A 22611-nucleotide genomic window follows, 5' to 3' on the forward strand; every position below is an offset into this window, starting at 1 on the left:
GGAGAACTTTAACCTAATCAGTGCATTAATCCACTGATAGGGATTAACTGGGTATTAACTATAGGCAGGTGGGGAGTGGCTCGAAGAGGTGAGTCACTGGGGATATGCCTTTGGAGTTTGTATTTTGTCTCTGGTGAATGGAGCTCCCTCTGCCCTCTGATTGCCATGTCCTGAGCTGCTCTCCTCTACCATGCCTTTCTGCCTTGATGTTCTGCCTCATTTTAGGCCCATCTTAAAATGGAGTTGGACATCCATGGACTGAGACCTCTGAAACATTGAGCCCCAAATAACCTTTTTCTCCTCTATGTTGTTCTTGTCAGGTCTTTAGGTCACAGCAAGAAAAAAGCTGACCATAACAGTTTCAGAGAAGTCAGTTGCAATGTGGAATCTGAAACCATCTCAATGAACGTGATCTATCTTGCATTTTGATAGATACTGATTTTGTGATACTTGTCATATTTTAACCAATATTGTGACCAATATCTGACACATAGAAAATATTATTTCACTGAATAATGCAGATTTTCTAAATAATGACACTTTTAATTACCCAACATAAAAAATATCATATTCATTAATATCACTACCAGAAAAAGTCTTTAATTGGGAAGTTGCTGAACTCATAGAGGAGGATGTAAGTTTTCCAAAATTTCAGTTTTTTCTTGGCAAAAATATTGGTTGAAGTCACAAACTCATTTTGTTAACTTTCAAGAAGCTATGTGAAATACACAAAACCAATAGCCATGGTTTGTCGGTCATTCTTTTAAGTAAAAGAATGGAAGAGATGGCTAGTTCAGCTCATTACTCAAATCATCACATGAGTACTTTCCCCAGGATATGAATCGTTCAGCACACAGCTGAAATTCTTGATGTACAATCCCATTTTTCCATATAGAATATTAAAAAGATATATGACCTAGAGTTTAAATTTAATAAAAATGAGTAATTCTTTACTGCTTAATTAAGGACATTTTTAAGTGAAAATATTTTTTTAAGTTGCAACTGTATAATGGTGAATATACAATCACTGCTAGTGCAGCTCAGTTCTATTATCTTAATTTCTACTAAAGCATTAGAAGTTTCACCAACCATTCAGAGAAGCAGCAGTAGACCCAACCCCAGCAGCAGTGACCCAGCCACAGTTCCCTGTATCCCAGTTCTCCAACAGGCACTCGACCATGAAGACCAAGATAGAGGGTCCTATTCAAGGGTGGACCAGGAAATCTAAGGTAAAGACAATACTTGACTAGCAGACACTTGGAAGAGTGGAAAGCTGGAAACATTGCCCAAGGATGATCTCGTCAAGTTTCCCAAGAAGGAAATTATGTTTATTACAGAAAGCTAAATCAAGGTGTACAAAATTGGGGAAATTGAAGAACTCAAATCAAAGCTTGTTGATGAAGGAAATGATGATATTACTAAGATCTGGCTGAGTTTCTAAATCTTCAACTTGGTCTCAAAAAGTTCTGTTTTCTATGTTTATCATAGAACTGAGAGTGGGGCCATCTTGCCCACAATGTATCCAGCCCTCACTAGGAGCAGAGAGAGAAGTGCTCTCAGGACCCCACTCCTCACTTGGCCTTGAGGACAGCCCCCTTGGTGTGGAATCTCAAGCCATTGAAAAGTCCCATTCACCACTGTATGCTGGGCTTTAGGAGATAGGGGCTTTTTGGGGAAGGAGTATTTAGGGTATGGGAAGGGCAACTGAATATTTGTATGGAAATCAAAACCATGTTTACTGATTGGAGTGGGGCAATAATTGTTTGTAAATGGAAAATACTAGAATTCAATATTGTATTAAAATCCTGCTTCTACTACCACAAAAAAAAAAAAAATTAGTTTAACCAGCCATTACTTTTATACTATCAGTGCAAATGTCAATATAATGAAAAAGGCCAATAGTAGCCTGGTATTTAAATAGTTTTGATGTGCGCCAATGTGTGGCTTTCTCCATTTGCTGTGAACAACTTAAGTTCTGGGATAAACAAGCAGCTGGGTGTAACAAAGGCTAGGGTTCTTCCAGGAAGATATAAGAGGCAATGCCAAGAAAGTCAAAGGTGTTAAGGGATCGTACAGTTTGTGCTTGGGAATCTAAATTGGGAAAGAAGGAAAGTGAAAATAGAGGGCAATGGATGGAGAGAAAGTGGTATACAATCTGTTCTTACTCAAAATATATGCCTTATATCTCAGTGAAGCAAAATGCTCAGCAGAAGGAGGAAGGTGAAGGTCCAGGTGGGATGGTACCATGGAGATGACAAAGACATTGTGGTGGTTAATGATTTCAAACCCGGGTTTGACTCTGGGACAGATAATAAAAGTGACTTGTCATAATTTCACTGAGATACTATCTGAGCACCTAACGGTGTATCAGTTAATCAGTTCTATAAGAGAGATACTATTATTATGTTACTGACAAAAAATGGGGGCAGTTTTAGGAAAGTTAAATACTGTACTCCAGATCACTTTGTATTGGAATTGAATTTCAAACTCAGGTCTATACAGAGCCCATCTTTTTTTATTTTTTTGTAATATTTTCCTATACCTCACAAAACCAGGGCACATGGAGTCCGGCTTGGTCAGGTGCAAGAAAGTTTGTATTAGTGAGGGGACAAAAAGGAAGAAAACCCCACAGTAAAGACCCAGATAGACAGGTGAGAAGTGGGAGCACGTGGCTTTTTTTTATAGCTGTCACCACCAATTTTTCTTGCTTCCCTTCGGTGCACAGATACTGAGTTCTCCCCTGCTTGTGCATTCTTAGTTTTATTCCTGTCTGTTCCTTGGGTCATGTGACTCAGTGACAGGAGCCTGGTAAAAGTGAGATGGACTATTTCCATGTTAATTTGAAATTGAAAAAATATATATATTTATGAGCTGCAGGCAGATGCATTTTGCTTCATTGAGATATAAAGCATATATTTTGAGTAAGAACAGATTGTATTACTGATTCCCCAAAGTTGACAAGTTAATGGCTCAAGAATGTATGGTTGTCTTAATCTCTGTTTCTGTCTAATGAGATAAGCTTCCTTTCCAACAAGGATATAGCTCTCCCTTTAAAAAATAAATAACAATGACCTTTTTGCATAATGTTTTATATTTTTCTAAGAATCTAATTAATTCCTTCAAACATCAAAAGTTTTAAATATATAGGGGGTCTACTCTGACTAGGTGATATCAGTCATAGACAAAGACCAATGAGCTGAACCAAATGCAGCACCCTCCTTGGGAGACACAAGGACACAGAAAAGTGTAAACCTTTCCTTGGTAATTTCTCAATCTTGATTTTCATGACATTCTGTGCAGCAGGCAGTTGTAGTAGGCAGAATAGTGGCTCCCCGAAGACATCTACAGCCTACACCTGTGATTATGTTCTTATATAGCAGAAGAGATTTGCAGATGTCATTAAGTTAAGGATCTTGAGATGAGGATATCCTGAATTATCTGAGTGGGTTCCGTGAAATCACAATAATCTCATAAGGGGGAGTCAGGAGAATCAGAGCAAGATGTGACAACAGAAGCAGAAATCAGGTTGATGGGGAGCCATGGACCAAGGAATGCTGGGAAAAGCAAGGATGCCCATTCTCCCCTAGAGTATCCAAAAGGAATGCACACCTATCAACACTTTTATTTTAGCACACTGATCTTGGACTTCTGACCTCCAAAATTATGAAATTTAAAAAATCGTGTTGTTTAAAACAGCCGAGTCTGTGGTAACACAGTATAGAGAAGTAGGAAGCTAATACAACTGGGCGCCATTATTGGACCCATGTAGCAGACAAATAATCTGAGTGAAAAGTTCACAAGAATTAAATCTCATACATTTCTGAAGGAAATGCAAATGGTACAACCACTATGGACACTTTGGCATTATCTATCAAAATTGTCAATGTACATACTCCACTAACCTCTATCCTGCAGATAGGCCTGCTTTGCATTAAATGGTATATGTTCAAGTTCATTCACAGCAGTCTTGCTCATTAAATACCAGAACAATCCGATTGTTTATCTCTGGTGGAGTAGTGAAAGAAACTTCGCAGTGGAACAAGATGCAGCTATAAAAAAGAATGAGGAATCTATTTACTGAGAGAGTAAAAATCTCAAGATATACTGTTAAACCAGACATAGTGCTGCATGCCTGTAATCCCAGCAACTTGGAAGGCTGAGGCAGGAGGATCACAAGTTTGAGGCCAGCCTCAGCAATTTAGCAAAGCCCTAAGCAACTTTGTGAGACCTTGTTTCACCAAAAAAAAAAAAAAAAAAAAGACTGGGGATATGCCTCAGTGGTTAAGCACCCCTGGGTTCAATCCCCCCACACACACGCACACACAAAGATAAACTTTTAAGTGAAAAAATGCATTGTATAAAACATTATACAAAGAATGTGTACCTTTTGTATATAAAAAGGGATTAAATAAGTACATTCATATTTTCTTAAAAGAAGTAGTAGAAGGGTATACCAAAAATCACCAAAAGTAGGTGGAATGAGGTGGATAGGAATAGGGAGGTAAAAAAGATTTTTCAAAGTACATACTTTTATATCTGACTTTTAACAATGTGAATGTGCCATGTTTATTTTATTTTATTTTATTTTATTTATTTTATTTTATTTTTTGGTACCAGGGATTGAACCCAGGGTTGCTCAACCATTGAGCCACATTCCAAGCCCTTCTTATTTTTTGAGACAGGGTCTCACTAAGTTGTTTAGGGCCTTGCTAAGTTGCTGAGGCTGGCTATGAACTCGTGATCCTCCTGCTCAGTCTCCTGAGCTGCTGGGATTACAGGTATATGCCACCGTGCCTAGCTAAAGTTAAAATTCTTCAGCCCCAAAAGTTCTGAGCCAAACATGATATTGCAGAGAGGTCCAGTCTCTGGCCCAAGAACTATGTTCCTTCTCTTCCCACCCCAAGTCTGCTTCATGCCATAATGGGCCTCAAAAATTCCAGCCCACATGTGCAATCTCTATCTATAAACCCATGAATAGACATTCTTGGCCACCCTATGGGTCTAGGGGTTTGCATGGAGTGCCATATTCTGTCTGCAGGAGGATGAACCCAGAGGTCCAGGCAGATTCTAGCAGCAGTTTCAAGGCCATTGAGAATTTCAGGACCAAGTTCACATGGGAAGAGGGATGGTTATAAGTGAGCATGACCTCTTGGCCTCTGGAACTCCTTGACCTGGGGGGAGGGGTGAGGTCAAAAGAGAGCCAGAGCCAAAGTCTACTAATGCATGAGGCCTAGAGAAGGAATTCCCTTTTCTCCCTTCCAAAATAATATTGCCTTCCCCAGAAGTGTTCACAAAAGGGATCCTGGGAAATGGATAATGCAGAGTTCCAGCTCAATCAATCATTTAATGAACAGAAAAGAATAGTGAGAAAAAAAGAATCATGGCGAGCCAGGTGCAGTGTCACACGCCTATAATCCTAGTGGCTAGGGAGGCTGAGGCAGGAGGATCGCGAGTTCGAAGTCAGCCTCAGCAATGGTGAGGTGCTAAGCAACTCAGTGAGACCCTGTCTCTAAATAAAATGCAAAATAGGACTGGGGATGTGGCTCAGTGGTTGAGTGGTGCCTCTTAATTCAATCCCCAGTACCCAAAAAAGAATCATGCTGAACTCAAGTGTCAGATAGGCAAATAGTGAGGGGAGCAACTAGATCAGAACCAACACGGTGGTGGTTCTTTAGATATGTCTAAGCTCAAACTTAAGTAATTGGCAGGTGAATAATGATGAAAATTACCATTCTCCTTTGTTGTTATTGTGTCAGAATAGTTGAACTTCCCTATCCTCACTGCATTTTTCCCCTTAGAATTCATTTGCTCTTGCATGAGTCTTTTTATTGGTTGTTTATGCTCCCTTGATTACAAGGAACTCAATGTCCCCTAGGCACCTAAAGTAATGGAATTTGTAAGGCTGTGAGAGGCCCCATTACCCACCTAGGTATATCCCCAGACTTTTTCTTCTTCCTACTCACCAAAGAGGATGCTGACTGGGCCTACCTCTGTTTTCTAAATCAGACCTTAGAGATTTTAAAATGAAAAATTGAGAGGGAAAAAAAGAGAGAGAGAGAGGGAAAAAAAATACTAGAAATCCAAAGTCTGAGGCTGGGGAAGAAGTGGGGACATGAGGCTTTATCTGGAAGAAATGTATTTAAAGAAAATATATGATGTTTTGTTTTGGTATATGTTGGAGACCTGCTACATTGAAGTGACATTTAATTGCTGGGATACACTCTGTTGGTGGTGACTTGGTAGTGTGACCAGATCCGATGGGTGAAGGCTTCACCAACTTCCAGGTGTATATAGAAATAATGATGCTTGAAATCTCTAGGAACAAGGGAACGGTCAAATGAATACATTCCATGGTGACCAGAATTTAGTGCAACAAACTTAGATGTGTTTGGGGACCAACAGCAGTTTCAACAACCATCATATCATAACCCCTCAGCACAATCTGGTCAATGCACACACACACACACACACACACCTCCTACCATTATATGACTCTGTTCATCTATGCCTCTGCCTCTACTACCCATCAACTTGCCAGCATCTTCCTCAGTTTGTGACTCCTGTGTTCTCGTGGCCAGCATGCTGCTTTCTTTCTGTCTGTCATTTCTAATTTCAGCCCCTGTGTGGTCATTGGAGCAGTTCCCAAATCTTCTGGCTCTCTCTCCTTCTGAGCAAATGGTAATGTCATATGTAACTGCTCCACTAGAAACTAGGCGTGACTGTATGATTTTCTTTGGCCAATGAAATAGAGTAGAAGACACCATGTCACCCCCAGAGGGAATCTTAAGGAGCCAAGGTATGCTTCACCAAGATGTCTTCTTTTCATCTATTTTGGTGGCCAAAATATTCTAGATAGTTCTCTATAACCTGTGTTCCAGTGAAGAAATTTTTTTTTTTTTTTTTTTTTTTGTGGTGCTGGGAATCGAACCCACAGCAAGCACTTTACCGACTGAGCTATCTCCCCTGAGCCCAGAAATAAAATTTTGAATGAGAGAACTCAGTCAACACATGATAGACACAAGGCACAAATAAGGAATCTATTTTGTTTTGTTAAGCCACTGAGATTTGGAGCTTATAATTCCAATAATTTTCAAACTGTGGTCCCCAAATTAAAAAGTAGCAGCAGTAGCAGCACCTGAAAAATTGTAAGAAATACAAACTCTTGGTTCCAACCTAGAATTACTTAAGTCAGAAGTTCTGAGGGCAGAGCCTAGCAATCTGTGTTTTAACAAGTCCTGCAAATTATTCTAATGCTCATTAAATTTTGAGTCTCTGATCTGATCCACCCCTCTGATTCTTCTTCATTATCTATCATTTGATTCTCTATATCCAGAAATAAAATGCACACAGAGGATCTGGTCTAATTTAATCATCATCACCCTATCAGGCAGAGCTCTTATACCATCCTACCTCATAGACCACATCCAAACTGTGAACTGACTATCTGAGGCTGTGCTATCTTAGGTTCTGTCCTAAGGGAGCTCCTACCTCAGTGGTCAACATTTGGAAAGGAGAGGAGGGTTATATGGAATCTGGCCACACAAGGTCTCATAATAAGCACCTGGAATTGCCCACTCGGCAGGGGCTCAGGTCCTGGCAGTCAAGGAGGGCTGTGGAGGCAGCAGACACCATGATTGTTCTCCTTAGTAGGTTATAATAAATACAGAGTAACATAGAGAATATAGGATAATAAAAGAGAAGACTTTAAAGGAGCTGGGATGGATTCTATTGGTCCATCTTAAAAATTATTTCCTATCCTTCTCATTCCTATTTTAGTTTGCCCTCTGCCAACCTCAGCTTACAGAGGAGACCTTTCAAGGTTTAGCCATCTTTCTGAATCTTGGTGCGCATTAGAGGGGAACTTAAAAAAAAAAAAAATCAGACCTGTTAATTCTAAATCCGGTTTGGGGGTGTATATATGACAAATAAAGCAAATAAAAATAAATTATTAAAATCTTATATCTTTATAAATATATTCTAAATCTTACATTTTGATGAAAATATTATTAAATACATTATAAAATATTTTAGAATAAATATGGTCCATGCAATATTTGAAATATACTGAAAATACTATTAATCGTTTATTTAAAGTTCAAGTTTAACTAGGCATTAACTGGACAACTGTGAGAAGATTGGGAGGGGGCTGAGCCAGGGGAGACAGATATCAGTACTTTTAAAAAATTCCCCCATTTGAACACTAGAAAAACGAGGGATAATAGAAACATACTTTAACACTGTAAAAGTTGTATATGCTAAACCCAAGGCCAACATCATTCTAAATGGAGAAAATTGAAAACATTCCCTCTAAAAACTGGAACAAGACAAGGATGCCCTCTTTCACCACCTCTGTTCAACATAGTCCTTGAAACTGTAGCCAGAGCAATCAGACAGAAGAAAGAAACTAAAAGGATACAAATAGGAAAAGAAGAACTAAAACTATTACTATTTGTAGATGACATGATTCTATATTTAGAAGATCCAAAAAATTCCACCACAAAACTTCTAGAACTAATAAATGAATTCAGTAACGTAGCAGAATTTAAGGTCAACATCCATAAATCAAACACATTCCTATACATCAGTGATGAATCTACTATAAGAGAAATTAGGAATACTACCCCATTCACAATAGTCTCAAAAAAAATAAAATAAAATAAAATAAAATAAAATTAAAAAACAGAATACTTGGGACTCAACAAAAGAGGTGAAAGAACTGGGCAGACACTTCACAGAAGAAGATATACAGGTAATCAACAAATATATGAAAAAGTGCTCATCATCCCTAGTAATTAGAGAAATGCAAATTAAAACCACCCTAAGATTTCATCTAACTTCAATTAGAATGATTATTATGAAGAACACAGCAATAATAAGTGTTGGTGTGAATGTGGGGAAAAAGGCACACTCATACATTGCTGGTGAAGTTGCAGATTGGTGCAGCCATTCTGGAAAGCAGTATGGAGATTACTCAGAAAACTTGGAATGGATCCACCATTTGACCCAGTTATCCCACTTCTCAGTTTATACCCAAAGGTCTTAAAATCAGCATACTACAGTGATTCAGTCACACCAATGTTCATAGTAGCTCAATTCACAATAGTTAGATTGTGGAACCAACCGTGATGCCCTTCTACAGATGAATGGATAAAGAAACTGTGGTATGTATACACAATGGAATATTACTCAGCCATAGAGAAGAATAAAATTATGGCATTTGCTGGTAAATGGATGAAGTTGGAAAATATCATACTAAGTGAAATAGGCCAAGCCCAAAAACCCAAAGTCCAAATGTTTTCTCTGATAAGTGGATGACGATACATAATGAAGGTGAGTGGCAGGGGGGAAGAAAAGAATGAAGGAACTTTGGAGGGTGTAGAGGAAAATGGGGTGGGAGGGGGTAGAGGATGGGAAGATAGTAGAATGAAGCAGACAGTATTACCCTATGTATATGTATGATTACATGAATGGTGTGAATCTACATTGTGTACAACCATAGAAATGAAAAGTTGTACCCCATTTGTGTATGATGAATCAAAATACAGTCTGTAAAAATAAAAAAATTTAATAAAAAAAGAGGTGAAAGGCCTCTATGATGAAAACTACAGAACACTAAAGAAAGAAATTAAAGAACACCTTAGAAGATGGAAAGATCTCCCATGTTCTTGAATAGACAGAATTAATATTGTCAAAATGGCCATACTACCAAAATTGTTATACAGATTCAATGCAATTCCTATTAAAATCCCAATGATATGCTTCATGGAACTAGAAAAGGCAACCATGAAATTCATTTGGAAAAATAAGAGACCCAGAATAACCAAAGCAATCCTTAGCAAGAAGAGTGAAGCAGGAGGCGTCATACTACCAGACCCTAAACTGTACTACAAAGCCAGTAACAAAAACAGCTTGATATTGGCACACACACAAAAAAAAAACGCATAGACCAGTGGTTCAGAATAGAAGATGCAGACAAACCCTCATAAATACAGTTATCTCATACTAGACAAAGGTGCCAAAAACATTTATTGGAGAAAAGATAGCCTCTTCAATAAATGGTGCTGGGGAAACTGGAAATCCATGTGTAGCAAAATGAAATTAAGCCCCTTTCTCTCACCCTGCATGAAACTCAACTCAAAGACAGGCGCTAGAACAGAGACCCTGCACCTAATAGAAGACAAAGTAGGCTTATGTTGGCTTAGGACCCAACTTCCTTAATAAAACTCCTAAAGCACAAGAAGTAAAATCAAGAAACAATAAATGAGATGGATTCAAACTAAAAGTTTCTTCACAACAAAGAAAACAATCAAGAACGTGAAGATGGAGCCTACAGGGTGGGAGGAAATCTTTACCGCATGCACCTCAGATAGAGCACTAATCTCCAGGATATATAAAGAACTCAAAAAAGGTAACACCAAAAAAACCCAATCTAATTGATAAACGAGCTAAGGAAAGAACAGACACTTCACAGAAGAAATATGACCAATCAACAAATATATGATAAAAGGTTCAACATCTCAGCAATTAGAGAAATGCAAATCAAAACTACTCTAAGATTTCATCTTACTCCAGTCAGAATGGCAATTATCAAGAATACAGGCAATAATAAGCATTGACGAGGATGTGGGGGAAAAGGTACACTCATACATTGCTGGTGGGACTGCAAACTGGTGTAACCATTATGAAAAGTGGTATGGAGATTCCTCAGAAAACTTGGCATGGAACCACCATTTGACCCAGTTATCCCTGTTTACACCCAAAGGACTTACAATCAGCATACTACAGTGACACGGCTACGTCAATGTTTATAGCAGCTCAGTTCACAATAGCTGAACTATGGAACCAACTTAGGTGCCCCCCAACAGATGAATGGATTAAAAAAATATGTTATATATACACAATGAAATGTTACTCAGCCTAAAAGAAGAATGAAATTATGGCAATAGCCAATACATGGATGGAGTTGGAGAACATCATACTAAGAAAAATAAACCAATCCCCAAGAAACAAAGGTCAAATGTTTTCTCTGATACGCAGATACTAACTTACAATTGAAGTGGGAGGGCTAGGGAAGAATAAAGGTACTTTGGATTAGGCAGAGAGGAGTGAAGGGTGGAGAGGGGGTACGGGGGTAGAAAGGACAGTAGAATGAATCAGACATTATTACCCTGTGTGCAGATTTGACAACATGACTAGTGTGAATCTACAACACATACAACCAGAAAAAGGAGAAGTTATACTCCATTTATGTATGATGTATCTAAATGCATTCTGCTGTCATGTATAACTAATGAGAACAAATTTAAATTTTTTTATTCCCCCATTTGAGATTTAATATCAAGAAACTCTAATTTTGCTAATCCATCCTCAACCCCACAGGAAAAATAGGTATTATTTTCTGTCATGAGAGCTCTAAGTATAGAGTGGTATTCATTCGTTCTGAATACATATGAGGTGGTGGATTTCAACTCACTTATTTTTTATGCCTCTCCTTTATAGTATTATAAAAGGACATAATGATTGGCAACCCTAGCATTATCATTTGAGTGAATAGTACATAATCTCCCATTCTGTAAATGCCCACCACTCCTTTTATGAATTAATCATCAATTATAGTGAATGAAGAGGCTTAGAAGAAAGCTGACACCTGAGTCAAAGTCACAGTGGAAAAAGATGAATAAAATTTCAGTGTACCACTAGTTTTAGGTGCCACTCATGTTTCTGACTTAAAATGAGCCAGTCATTCTTCCTGAGTTCTACTAGGTATAGCTCTTTCTGTAAGTACAGAGGCTGATTAGGTTACTCTGATCAGCAAAAGCTAATGCAATCAGAGGAGACCCTGGATTGAATCTCCATTCTTGGTTACTGCAATTGATTGAAAGGAGTTCAGAGGAATTAGAGTGGAAGGAACAGGGCTTTGGGGTTACTAACTCACTTATCGAGGCAAATAGGTAAGTTATATCACGTGTAGTTTATCAGAGTGCATGAGAAAATTGGATTAAATTATGACTAAACCACTCAGAGATAAACCATTGTGTTCCTAGGATGGCACTAGTGATAGTGACTTTTGAGAACATTGAAAATGTGACACATCCTAAATTCTCTTTAAATATAATCTATAAATATTTTGAATAATTAGACTATTATAACTTTGTTATAAAATATTTAGAAAATACAGAGAGATAAAGTCTTTCATAATCTTGCTGTTTGAATAGAACCATGGTGTATATTTGGCTGCACTTTCTTCTAGACTTTGAAAAAGAGTTCTTTTGCATGTTTCCAAGTGGTGGTTCATTAAACATTCTTAAAATCTAGCTACACCGTACCCCTGATGCTGCTGTTTGTCACCTAGTAAGCAACCCAAATTCCATTTTAAATCTATTCCTTTCTTTTTAATCTCTGTTTCAGTGGATGACCTTGCCTCCTATCCCAGAGGGACCATAAATAATTGCAACTCTCCATTGTTGCTTGCCTTCAGTTCAATACATCATGGTCCTTTCAAATCCTTTTATCTTTTCCTTCACCCTCAAAAGAACAGGCGAGTCACATGTGTGGCCCACATCTATAGTCCCAGTGATTTGGGAGGCTGAGGCAAAAGGATGTAAATTCAAAACAAGCCTCAGCAATTTAGCAAGGCCCAAAGCAACTTAGGTAACCCTGTCTCAAAATGAAAAATAAAGAAGGGCTCAGTGGTCAAGGATCCCTGGGTTCAATCCCTGCTACCACAAAAAAAAAAAAAACAAAAAAAAAAAAAAAACAGGCTCCTTCCTCTTCAAAGCTAAGCCTCCACCTGGGGACCCTCACCCCTTTTTCTTCTGAGCTGAACTTCTACTTGTTCCCTAGTCTCCCACAGCTCCATGCCTCCTCAGAAAGCTTACATCTGTTGATAACATGACAGTGAGATTTTTAATCCCAACCTACCCCCTAAAAACTCCCTATGCATATAATGATGTCTAGAATTTCTAGGTGAGCAAGCAAACCTTGAAGGTGTACCAATGAATACAAAATGTAACTTTCTCTACTTTCCTGTAATTCTGCTCAATTTTTAATCAAGCTCTCTGACGGCAGATGGCAAAAACTTAATCTTAGTTATTTCAGGATTTCTTTTATCCTGGTATACATTTTCTTGGAGGTTCTATCTAAATTCTGGCAGGCTAAACTGCTGATAATAATGTGAAAAATATGTACCACTTACTCTACGCTTCCATTGTTTGTATGCCTCCTGTGTCTTAACTAATCTAATCCTTACAACAACCCAAGGTAGGTTCTACCATCACTGTCCTATTTTACATGCAGGGAAATGATAGAGAGAGAATTAAGTAACTTTGCCCAAAGAAATGAAATTCATATGTCCATGCTAGAGTTCATACTCTAAACCACTGCCCTAGACCCTCTTACTCTCCTTCGTAGCCTAAGGCATTAGCAGGAAGAGGTAGTATTTTGTTTGGTTCACTGTGGAAGTTGGGTCTGCTGATGTGTCTTCTAATTATCAACACAAGTACCTGCTGGCTTATGCCTCATCCCCGTCCATCCCAAGGCCCCTTGACAGCTAACTTGGCTTCAGCTACTTTCATCTGCCTTTGGGATCACCATATAACTCTCTTGCCTTGCTGAGCTTTGGACACTCTGTTTACCGATCTAAAGCCATCTGGGTCCAGTACAACATTCAATCACTTTTTCTTGCTACCTTCCCCTGCTCTGCCTGGGCATCAAGACACAGCTCCCCTCCGTTACCAGATGGAAATCCCCCATCCATCCAGGAATTCTTCCACCCCACTCTGGCCCTGGACAGCAGCGTTCAGGGATCCCCTTTCTCAGGGACCCACAGTATCCACACAGTCCTGCTTCTTTTATGACCTCCCTCCACCTGGTCTGGGAGGCCTTTATTCAATCAGATAGGTAAAAACAGGTTCAACCCTGGATCCTTCATCTATAATTCAAAATCTCCATGCGCCATTGAGGTTGAGGCTTCTAAAACTAAAATCCTAGAGCTGTTTTCTCTTTTTTATCCTTGAATATCTAATTATTCAAATATAAAAAGGGCCAAAGGATTAAAAAAAATACTAGGAATGGCACCTATTACTCCTTAGCATTGACTAAGGACTAAAGACTTTGATGTAACGTTTCCACACCAGGATTAGACAAATGCTCCTACAAAAGACATTGTGTCCATTTATGCATGTTCACTTTATTTTTAACTACTTCATCCAATGTTTGTGAAACATTTGTAAAATACTGTATTAGGCAGGAATCTTCAGAGAATCACATCCAATAGGCTGTACAGCCACACATTGCATAAGGCCTTTGAGTCAATGAGGAACCACATATGTAATCATGGCCCATCATACTATAATGAGAAATTCTTATTGGCTAGCAATGTAGTAGCTGTCCTAAGGTCAAAGTACAATATATTTCTCACATGTTTGTGTTGATGCTGATGGAAATGAACCTTGTATGCTGCCAGTTGTATAAAGGTACAGCAAAAACAACGATGTAGAGTACATAATACTTGACTGTAGTAATAAACTACCATGCTACTGGTCTACATATGTAGTATACTATAGTTTTTCATCATTATTTTAGAGTGTACTCCTACTTATGAAAAAAAAAAGTTTATCACAAAATAGTATGCCATGTTACAGGGGCCTCATACATCTTGTGATTACCAAGTCTTTTGATTGACCCATATCATCCAGGTTTATGTACATCCAGGTCTATGATGTTCACGCAGTGACAAAATCACCTAACAACACATTTCCCAGAACACTTCTCTATTGTTAAGCATAATAAATAGGTAGGTAGGTCGATACACGGACAGATACAGATACAGAGATTTATTTTAAGGAACTAACTCTGATGAATATAGAGGTTAGAATGTCCAAACTCTGCAGGGTGGACCAGCAGATTTCACACCCAGGGAGGAGCTGATAGTTCAATTTGAGTCTGAAGGTAGTCTATTGGCATAATTTCCTCCAATTGAGAAAAGTCTGTCTATTTTTATGAAGCCTTAAACTGATTGGATAAGGCTCACCCACATTATAGACAATAAACCAACGTCACTCAAAGTCTACTAATTTAAATGATAATTCCACTTTTAAAATACCTTCACAGAAAAACCTCCAGAATAGTGTTTGATGAAATATTTGAGTTTTATGCCCCACCCAAGTTGACATAAAAAATTAACCACAAGTACCTACTTACTTGATGGCTTTTCACCGATAATGTAATAGATAATAAGTTAAACACAGTCCCTGTTTCTGTGGTGCTTACTCAAAATGTCATTAAATCAACAGCACCTGAATGTGACAAATTCAAGTGCAAAACACTGGAACCAATTCCTCTTCAAATAATAAGGATTGATAGGGAAAAGAAAGACCAAGAGGTCTCTGGATATCTGGGTGAGGTGGCCCATGCCTGTAATCCCAGCAACTTGGGAGGCTGAGGCAGGAGGATCATAAGTTTGAGGCAACTAAGCAACTAAGCAAGATCTTGTCTCAAAATAATATATTTCTAAAAGGACTAGGAATGTAACTCAGAGGTAAAGCACCCCTAGATGCAATTCCCATCCTGGAAACAAACCAATGACAACAACAACAAGAACAACAACAACAAAACAAGAGATTTCTGGATGCTAAGAACAAGGGGCCAGGGAAAAGGTAGCAGAAAAGGACTCTGGTATCTTTGAAGGCAAACCAAAACTCATCTATAGCTTTTACAGGGTCATTTCTATTATTCATTCCCCAAGCTGAGTGCTCCAGTGGGAAGTGGTTCTTTTAACACTGGAATATGGAAGCCATCAAGAGAGGCTTTACAGAGGAAGTGAAGCTAAATGTTGAGTCTTTTTTTAGGAGTATTGTTGGCAGAAAAAAAGAAAGGGAAAAGAAAGGTCATTTCAGATATTACAGAGCAAGGGAGCCCTACGTAGAGAGAAGGGAATGCATTACATGTGGGGAGTCATGAAGGGCTCCTTGTGGTTGGGGCATGGGACACAGTGGCAAACATAGACACAAGAGGCCAACTACATCGGGGCCTTGTTTCTCTTGGGTAGTTGGACTTAGCAGTGAAAAATCACACAAGTGTTTAGCTGGAAGGAGAAGTGATCATTTTGTGTTCTGGAGAGATTGCCACACCCAAGAGTGGCATCTTAGGGATGGAGTACAGTGAACCATGCCTGGAGCTAAAGGCCATTAGTAGGCAATTAAAGAACCCCAGAGAGAGATAATGAGGTCCTGAAAGTGAGAGAGGAGGAAGCAAGGTTCTGAGATGCAATGGGGTTGGAAAAACTTCACAGTCTCCAAAACATCTCAACTCACTTTTAGGTAATAAAAATTCCTAAGGTTGCTTTAAACTTCAAGCCCATTCTCAAATCAGAAAGTAAAAATGCCCCATACAATGTTAATCTCTTTCATTCTCTTTGGAATGTTATGGCGAGATTGCAATAAATCACCAAGTCAATCTTGAAGCAGAAAATGGAACCATCTTTATTCACCAGTAGGTGGTCCAGATTCACCAGCTGGCAGGATGGAAGTCAGACTGCAATTCTGTATTCTCTGACCCCCTCCAGAGGTTAGAGCACATCTTTTATACCACAAGTAAACCATGTCAGTACATTAATTGTAAGTGGCTGTTGCTATGATTCCAAAACATAAACAAAAAATCATGAGATCTAGAGGGACAAACATTAACATTCTATGCAGTTAGGGTACATTGCCCAAGAAAAATGGGAACCAAAGAGAAAACAATTTTACATTGTATAAGAACTGCCATTTTGTGTTGCCAAACAAGCTATGCTAAGCAACTGTTGGTAGGTACAGATGTGGAGTTTTCCCACAGGAGAAGCATTTCTTACATGGAGTTTTAGGATAAAATGGAGCCTGTTTGGTCATTACCCACATAGCCTGGCCCATAACATTCCCCCTTTTTCTAGAAACAATCAAACCCTGATTTATCTTTTGAAATAGGTAAAGGGTTGTGATTACCATGCATATATATTTACTTGATTGATGAAACAGGTTGTTTTAGCAGTTTGGGCTTTATAACATTGTCCGAGCAAGAGAAAAAAGATGATTAGATTTTTTCAGTCTTATCTTTAGAGGGTGGTTGCGGTCTCTGAGAGCTGTCCATTCTTTCTGTAAGAGACACTTTTGTTGTCTTGACTTGAATGTGATGAATCCATGCTATGAGTAAGGTCCCCTCCAGCTGGGTATCAGTCATTCTTTCTGGAACTGTTTGACATAGACTTGGTCTCTTGACTGGAATGGTGTTGGAAAACAGTAGTCTCTTGGGGCTGGTTCTCCCCAAGGAATTTATGAGCTTTAAGTCAAACCTGTTGGAGGGACTTAGCAATAGGTTGGAACAGAAGCAGATTTAATCCCCCAGAAGAAGTCTCCAACTTTCTGGACTCAAGCTAGCCTCCATTTTGTGGTTTAATATACTGACATACAGACCCAAGCCAGTCAACTTTCTGACCCAATTACCAATTACCTGTAATTCTTGCTTCATTTCCCCCTCTAATTTCAGCGACTCCTTACTGCTGTAGGGAAAAAGGTGATGACTGTTGTTGCTGCCTCAAACTGAGAGGGGGTGATGTGGGGTGGGAAAAGCAGTTTGGAGTACCCTTTTAGAAATCAGGTCAGTCAAAGGGTCCATGATAAAAGTCTGATTCGGGAAGAACAGGTTTTAAAGTCATCTGGGGGTGGGTGCTTCTGTGAGAGAGAAACAAAAAGACATGAGTACTGAAATGAAATTAATACAAAATAAATGTTGCAGTATCTGAAACATGTCAATGAATTGATAATCTCTCACCAGGAGGTATAAGAACTGAGAAGTTGTCCCCATAATAAGGCCTAACAAAGCCTAACAAGGCCAGAGAGGACAGGCCTTTATCAGGAAGGTAAATCTTTAACATTGTCAGAGTTATAAAGAATGTAAACACAACATTTAGTTAAGTTACTTAATGTCATCTGATTTTTGTAAAATATCTTTTTATTGGCATGACCTCTGTGTTTATTAGAGATCCCTTTATTTTTGTTACTTAGAGCTAGATAATCATACCAGCATTGATTAAGCCTACCTGTGTGGGAGGTTAGGAAGATCTGTAGGCCTTAAAACTGACTAAAAACTTCCGACTCTGGCAGTTTCTCCTGATAGTTATCAGGCACTCATGCCTAAGACTCTCTCCTTTGTTGCCTCCAATCTTACTTATTCTTGGGGGCTAACACAGTGTATATCTTAAGTTACATTAAAATAACTATTTTTTTTTTAATGTCCAGGAATGGCTGTGTTTTGGTCTTAAATATTTTTGCTTGGTGTTTAAGATCAAGCTGGTCAAATTGACCTTCTGCCTATCTATTGTTAAGGGTCAGCTTAGTTCTCTTGGGGTTCGCTCTTGGGAACTTGTGAGCAGCCTTTTAGCTCCACTAGTGCCATCTGCACTAGGATGGGTCAAGGTCTCACTGACCATGTGGCTTCCTTTGGAAGCATCAGAGATCTCTCTCTTTTCCAATGACTCTCCTTTTTTTTGCAGTATATGCACTGATTGCTTTCTTTTTAGGGTCCCAGTAATCTCCCTGATTGGGAGGTCGTGTGACCCAGAGTTGTAAAGATCTTCCCCTTGTTCCCTGGGTTCAAGCTGACTCAGAGGGCAAGAGTCAAATATTGGTTTTCTTGGCCCTATTATTTTAACCTTAACCTTTAAGTCTTGGTCTTAAACATCCTGCAAGCCAGTCTTAATAGTCTTAAAGTAAGAATACTGGACTTTAGCTTTAATGTTTATAACTTTATAGTTATTTTTATCCTTTTTTTACTATCTGTCTACATATGATGGCCTAATATTTTAAATTAACTTAATAAGAGTAAAACATATTTAGTTTGTACATAATCTTGAAACTTGGCTGAGTTATACATTATATCCCCTGTTTAGGTCACAGTAATTTTTACAATAAAAATTAATCTTTTGAATAAAACTTTAGATGAGTTGAAGTTTGGCCTACTTTGGAGTCATTCTAACATGTAGTAAGGTGGGAGGCAGAGCCTTAGCTCAGGTAAGTTGGGGCTCTTTATAAATCCTAGGTAAGGTGTTCTAGTTCTGAAACTGATCTTTGTCTTTTTCTAAATACACTTTATCAAGTTTACATATATTGTTTTCTGAGGTATATGAAGGTTAGTTAACATACTATGACATTATATCTAAAACATGAATCAAAGAAAGACTGAGAGAGCTTTTAACTTTCCTTTTGCATGGAAAAGTGGCAAAATGTTTTTATGTTTTACATTATAAACCTTTAAACATATCAGGCTCTTATTATCTTTTAGAAATATATTTACATTTTTACCTCTATGTAAAAGGTAACATAAGGTTTAGGTTTGGTTCCAGAATATTAAATGATATAAATAAATTTTTAATAAAATTTGTTATCCTTGTAAGTCAAAAATTACAATTACAGACAACCTTAGTTTGGAGAACACCAGCTTGATAAAATGATCTTTTAAACCTTTTACTTTAAAGACTTGTATACTTGGAAGACATGAACACACTTAATATACAAAAAAGAGTAATAGCACCACAACTACATTGATGTTTATATATTAAGAAAGTTTAGTTTTTAAAGAAAATTTAGACTTTGTAATGTAGTACAGTACTCTGAAATAACAGTTGTTGTTTAACCAGAGTTTTACGAACCTTAATGTCTTTAAGACTAGTTGTTCTGAAGAATAAAACTTAACAGACACAATATTAAGAGCAAATTAATGTCTTAAGAAATCTTTGTTATTTTAACACATAGATTAAACTTTGGTTTATATCAGTACATTAATATTTGACTTTACAGAACAACCTTGAATAGCTTTAACTGTTTGGGTTACTTTTATGTAATCAACTTAGTACACACAAACTTTTTAAAATTAACCCTTTATTTACACAGACTTTTAATCACTTAATTAGACCCTCTTGTTGTTTACTGTGATGTATTACAACTCTACTTTACCACATAAAATGTTTCTTACCTAGAAACATTTCTCTTTTCCTTTTACTAAGTACATTGTTATATCTAGAACCTTTAATTTTTTAATTTACATTTTGAAACAACCTTTGTAAATTTTTGATTTAGACAAATAACTTCATTTTAATAAGATGAAATACATTCTTTACAGTACTCTTTTTGAAACACAGTTGAAATTTTGGATCCTTGGTATATAGAACTATACCTATTGGAACTTTTAACTCTTAGTTACCTTATTTTTAGTGATGACACAAAGCAATTTTAGATGCCTTTTTAAATTTACCAATTTATGAAAACACCAATAATGTTTAAGTATGTTACCCTATGGAATTTAAAGAATTAAGAGTTAATAATTAGCATTTTAACTTTATAAATTAATCAGATGTTTTCAACAAACACATTTATAATTAACCTCAAATCTGTCAAATTCCAATTTACTTCTTTTTAAAAACCAAGATATCAGGCAAGTGTATTGAACAGCATTAGCCACCTCTTTCTTATTGAAGAAAAAAATCCTAGAAACAATGGGTATTAGACATTTTATAGACATCTTTATTTTTATTTGTTGATACCTGATTTAAATTGAGCCCTTCAAGTCATGTGAACCAAAGGTATTTGGATCCATTTTTTACATTTTAATTTATGAACTCATATGCCAATTTTGATACCAAACATATGTAGACATCTCAATACACCAGTTTACATACACACACAAAACAAACAGACAAAGGCCTTTTTAAAACCTATAGATTTAGAGTCAACTCTTGTAAATTGGCCTCTGAACAAAGCAGAGGGCTAAAAAACCCTCTATAGTTGGATAAAATGGTCTGATCTGAAAAACACATTAACCTAGGCATGCTGGATCAAAATCATGGATTCAAAAAATACATATATTAAGGGAATATAGACAAAGGCCATGGCCCTATCCCTCCTTGAAGGAATTTCCTGAAGAGGCAGCAAGGGAGCCTGCTTTCAGTGGTCTCTATGGGATAGCAGTCTCCTTTAGGTTGGGGTCCTGTTCTAAATCAGTTTTTCTGGTCTCTTGGATCTATCGTGGTTAAAAACCTTTTGGGCCACCTCCAATAGTGGCCATCAAAATTTTAGCCTGGCATTTTGTAGCTTTATCAGCTGGATGTGGTATCTGGGGCTGACTGAAAGAGAGAAAGAGAGAAAGAGAGGGAAAGAAAGAGAGAGCCCTGAAATAATTATTCTCTTTGTGCTGCAAACAGGGAGAAGTTAAACCAACATTTTTAATCCAGTCCTGTGGGCAGTCATTCACATTACAATGTAAGCTTTAGTGAGCTAGGAATTTTTAACCATTTTTTTCCATTTGATAATCAGGTCGGTTTGGATTAGGTTTTTCATGACAAGGCTAACAATTAAGTAATAATAGGCAGAAGTAAAAGGAGGGTAAAAGTCAAGAATTTAACAAGGCACTGAGTGTGACTTGAGTCCAAGGATGGTGGGTTGGTGATTCACTGATGAGTTCATTCTGTCAAAAAAGGAGAGTCTCAGTAGGGCAAACAGTAGAAAAGAACATCAGAAACAAACTGAGATGGAGATTAACATACGAACAACAACAAACAGGACAAGACAAAAACACAAGACACTCCTTCCTTCACTTAATACCAGCCTCCAGACGTCATCATGGTCTATTTACCAGAGCTTCTGGGCATTGACCCCAGGGTCTGGTCAGACTCCCTGTCACTTGATACACCTTTGGGTTTTACAATCAAGCACTTGATACACCCCCAGAAGAGAGCCCCTAATACACTTGAAAGATTTACAATCAGGCACTCAGAACACCTGTAAGGCTTTACAGTCAAATCAAATGTTGAGAACAAATGAGTTACCTTCAAACACATGCAGTTCCATATCCTCCTTCAAAGCTTCTGGATTTACAGATGTGAGTCGCATCAGAGCTTCTTCTATAGGCGGACTCGAATTGGTCATCACAGGGGGTCCAGACTCTCCCAAAGCAGCAAACTCCCACAACTAGAGAGGGAGGGCACCTCTCTGTGTTTCAGAGGATTCAGGACTCCAGTGCACCAGCATCTCGCTGGGGCCTCCAAAGTGTTATGGCAAGATTGTAATACATCACTGAGTCAATCCTGAAGCAGGAGATGGAACTATCTTTATTCACCAGTAGGCAGTTCAGATTCACCAGCTGGCAGGATGGAAGGCAGACTACAATTCTATATTCTCTGACCACCTCCAGGGGTTAGAGCACACCTTTTATACCACAAGTAAACCATTCAGTACATTAATCCTAAGTGGCTATTGCTATGTTTCCAAAACATAAACAAAAAATCATAAGATTTAATATCATAAGCAGAAGGGGAAATGGGTCAAAATGACACAGTTGAGTATAATTTACAGAATGTCTAGACAAACATTAACATTCTATGTGGTTAGAGTACATTGCCCAAGAAAAATGGGAACCAAAAAGAGAACAATTTTGCATTGTATAGGAACTGCCATTTTGTGTTGCCAAACAAGCTATGCTAAGCAACTGTTGGTAGGTACAGATGTGGAGTTTTCTCATGGGGAGAAGCATTTCTTACATGACATGGAGTTTTAGGATAAAATGGAGCCTGTTTGGTCATTGCCC

General features: G+C 38.0%; 1 long non-coding RNA gene across 2 annotated transcripts; it reads right to left on the bottom strand.

Moving 5' to 3' along the window:
* Positions 1–16457: 16457 nt before the first annotated feature.
* On the bottom strand, positions 16458–22249 carry LOC306657652. Of its 2 annotated transcripts, XR_013762844.1 has the most exons (3): positions 21854–22217; positions 17485–17705; positions 16458–17326 (listed from the first exon to the last, which is right to left on the bottom strand). It is a non-coding gene; the product is annotated as an uncharacterized lncRNA (long non-coding RNA). The 2 variants fall into 2 exon arrangements; XR_013762843.1 differs by having other exon boundaries at positions 16458–17705; positions 21854–22249.
* Between the last annotated feature and the right edge of the window lie 362 nt (positions 22250–22611).

This window comes from Sciurus vulgaris, assembly GCF_902686455.1.
Source record: "Sciurus vulgaris genome assembly, chromosome: 3".
Classification (NCBI taxonomy): domain Eukaryota; kingdom Metazoa; phylum Chordata; class Mammalia; order Rodentia; family Sciuridae; genus Sciurus; species Sciurus vulgaris.